Below are 4,149 nucleotides of genomic sequence, written 5' to 3'. Positions count from 1 at the left end.
TAACTTTTCCACAAGAAGCCAGATTATACCCGTTACAATTTCATGGGCACAGCCAGCTTGTTGGAATGCGACATTGTGGTATACAGTAGATGTGCACAGTCTATATTTGTTTGCATGAATAGTTCAGTTTTTTTATAATGATTTATAACACAGGTATCTTGTTTGACGTTCCCAAGGGAGATTTAAGTTAATTTACAGCTGTGTAAACAGATGTTACTAGTGCAAAAGGAGACTGCCCGGATTGTCATTCAGTTTCCAGCCTGTTTTATCTTCCTTTATTCATAAGTGATTTGTATTATGGTTAGATAAAATGGTATATGGAAATTTAAGAAGTAATATTTATTGCTTTGTTGCTTACTTTATAATCATGGATATGACTATTTTTATGTAAATATCCTGTTTCTCTCCCATACCATATCACTGGGAATAAATATGTATAAACTGTAAGCTTGGACCTGAGTAATCCTGGGAATTTCCCAGATGGGGGTGGTATGAGAATCGGAAAATTTATTTAACTTATTTGTATTTCTCTGCAAGTTCAGTTAAGTGAATTTTGATGTTATTTATAATTTAATTTTATTTTAATTACAAGTATAATAAAGAGGCTGCATTTAAACATCATAGTAGGCCTATCCTAATTTGACTTAAAATTGAATTCCAGCATTTTTTAACGTTTTTGTCTGAAATGCTAATGCTCTGAATTGATTTTATCAACGGTGCTCACAACTACAAAGAACAATAGTGTAAATTAATTGATTTACAGTGTCTTTGGGTTGTTTATACAGACCTGACACTGTCCATGGTAACACAGACTGAACACATGGCCTTCTTATGGCTGTATTCAGTAGAAAATTCAACATTTACATTGTATAGTGGGATTTTGGTAAAAAAAAAGTTATATATGAGATATTTATTCTATTTTATATAATAAACATGGTATCATTCTTCGGGTTCATTTTATATGAATCTTTCTCTCTCTCTCTCTCTCTTATAGAAAAAAAATCTTCCATTGTGAGTTGACATGACATTCAACTAAATAAAAAAGAGAGTGAAAAGGACCTATGTAAGTAAGAGCTGTAATGAATAACAAGCACATTAGTTTGATGACAGTGGGAGTAGTTACTTTCTACACAGCTCGAGGGTCCGAGGTCCATTTCTTTAACTTTAGAGCGGATTCAGGATAATCTTGACTCCATCCTTGGCCCTAATGAGACCCAGTCCTGGCTCCAACACCATTTCTTCGTGTCCTGGTGCACTGCGCAGCTCTGCCGCAAGCAATAGTTTCGACAAGACAATCTTTGCTTCCATTAAGGCAAACCTCATGGCTGGAGAAATATAAGATTCCATTAAAACATTGTAACTCCTGCAAATGTCTTACATGCTAATCAGATTCTTTCTCTCCTCCACTTACACAGTTCAGGATCTTAAAGACTCACCAAGGCAGTTCCTGGGACCCATTCCAAAAGGCATGTGGGCGAAGTTCTTCATGTTCGTCTTGTTCTCGGCCAAAAAGCGCTCCGGACGGAACTCATTAGGCTCGGGCCAGTACTTAGGGTCGTGGTGGATACTCCAAACAGGGCACTGTATTCTATCCCCAGCCTTGATCGTCAGGTCAGTGCCAGGAAGCCTATGGTGCCAAGCATTAGTAAGCGAGTGAAAATAAATGTTAGAGATAACCTAACAGATCTTCATTACCATTAATCTGTAATCACTAACGAATTGCAGATTTTCCCTAACGCCATTTTTTGCATATAATAACATGAACACAAATAATTCTATTATTAAAAAAAATTAATATCTTTTTATTGAAGCTACCAAATTCGAAAAAAATATATACAGTAAGGGGTAATAAATGTAAGCATGTTTTATCGGAAACGTTAGCATTTCATTTTAAGCTTTTTATTTAAATTTTTGGTAGTCCCATAAATACCAAATTTGGTTTAAAAAGGAAAAAAGAAAATTTGATATGTTTTTTTCCCCCTATAAAAAACTTTACGTTAACTTAGTTTTTCACAGTAGTTTTTAAATTTTCCTCAGGTTTTTTGCATTACACTACCGATAGTACGTGTGCACGTGTTTATAAATGGTGCTGGGGAAAACAGGGTAGGTTCTTTTTTTGAAAAAGTTTATATATGGATGTAAGGTGTATATATATAATATTATATTATATATATATAATATATTATTATATAATATAATAAGAGAGAGAGAGAGAGAGAGAGAGAGAGAGAGAAGAGGGGAGGGGAGAGAGAGGGGAGGGAGAGAAGGAGAGGGAGACAGAGACAGAGGTAGAGGAAGAGAGACAGAGACAGACAGACAGACAGTGACAGAGGGGCAAGGACAGGGGCAGAGACAGGGCACGCAGTGTATGCGCACAAAAATATGTGGGGAGGAGGAGAAAATTTATAGTTAAGTAATTATAGGTTATCTTTATGGAAGGGGATTAATATTTATTATTTTTTAATTAAAAAAAAAAAGGGTGTAAAACTCCATCCCTCAACTAACTTCAAGGGGTCATTGTGAGTACTACCTAATTTTCAAATATATAAGATTTATTTATCAATTAATTACAGTACGTAAGTTATGGACACATTCCAAAAATCGATTTATTTCTCAAGTATGATCACTCTTTCATTTACTTCAAGCCAACCATTTAAAATATTTCAGTATATTGTGAAATCCAATCTTTTTAAGCTTTTGGAAAAAAATTTTAAAAGCTTTGTGTCCCCCTAGGAAGGGAAATATGGACTCAAAAACTGTAATAAAAAAAACTGAAAAAGTAAAAATTTTACCTTATAATTACTATTTCCATCAAACATGCATCGAATATTTTGCTTCCAGACCCCTTTGGGAAAAAATATACCTTTTTCAGGACCAAATCTTGGATTCTTACGGATCGTTTTTGGCATTGGGTTCTTAAACCAAAGGGAAAGGGAGTAAAACCAAGGCAGAGTGTTTTTCATAGCAGCAACGAGGAAAAATAGCCTGGGAGGGGTGGTGATGTCATCCAGCACTGTTTGGGAGATCCAGACCAGCTTACTAATACTGATATTATGGTGTAATAACACTGGATTTTAACGATACATCTTCCAATATTTGGTGTGGAAATACAAAGTTATAGTCAGTACTTTCGAGTTTATTGGAGACTATCATCCCCCTTTCTTCGCCCTCAGGATGGAACTTCCCAAAAGAAACAAGGGAAAAACCCAATCTTTCCCTTTCAGTCTTCTTTTTCTTGTGCATTACAACTTCCCAGGAAATAGCTTAGGATAGGAACCGGTGTTTAGCAAAGGAAGGGGGGTAAGTGCAACAATATGAATTTTATTATATTTTAATTTAGTTGTTTCGAAAAATTTGTTAGCTCTGTTGGGGAACTCGGCGTGTTCATCCACAAAGGAATTACACTCGATGCCAAAAGCACAAGAGCCAATTGTGTCTATGGTAAAGCGACCAAAATTATATTTCATATCAACGTAAGGTTTCCTTCGCGATTCACTGAGAGAGAAAGCAACGAGGGCGTCGGCCTTGTCACACACAAGAGGAAACATTCCCTTCATTTTGCCTGAGGAAAAGGTCGGGCTCATGATGGCCCTCAGGTTTTCCCTTCCCGCCTTTTAATGACAAATTTGCTGTTTTTCTGTTTTTTCGTGTGGTAAAACAAAAAACTTGACGAAGTGGGCAAACCTTAGCAGATGGTTTTGAGGTCGGGGGTCCCCCCCCAACAGGACCCAAAAAAAATTTATACAATCCACAAAATTTCGATCCGCCATATTTGTGATAGGCCTGCAAGGAGATTAAGACAAAATATTCACGTTGATAAGCTAGAGATTACAATTAATATACCCATGCTTTTGATGTGAACACACCAAAGTACATTTTCAAAGAACAAAATGGGCCCCCGAACGTATAAATTTTTAATGTATCGTTGAAATATAAGTAAAAACCCTTTTAATTTTTTTCTCAAAGAATTAAATAGGTTTAAAATAAAAACATTTAATAAAAATTTAATCAATATGGGAAAACGAATTAAAACGTTTTTTTTTTTTTTTTTTTTTTTTTTAAAAAAAAAAAAAAAATAAAAATATATAAAATTATAAAATAAAATTAAAATATATTATTAGGAAAAATATTAAATTAAATATAATTTTT

The 4,149-nt window shown here is 34.6% G+C and overlaps 1 pseudogene; it reads right to left on the bottom strand.

Annotated features, from left to right (window-relative positions):
• Nucleotides 1–974: 974 nt before the first annotated feature.
• LOC119576942 overlaps nt 975–4,149 on the bottom strand; it is a 9,183-nt pseudogene continuing 6,008 nt past the window's right edge.

This window comes from Penaeus monodon, chromosome 9 (genome assembly GCF_015228065.2).
Source record: "Penaeus monodon isolate SGIC_2016 chromosome 9, NSTDA_Pmon_1, whole genome shotgun sequence".
NCBI lineage: Eukaryota > Metazoa > Arthropoda > Malacostraca > Decapoda > Penaeidae > Penaeus > Penaeus monodon.
This window is presented reverse-complemented; position numbering and strand designations above follow the sequence as displayed.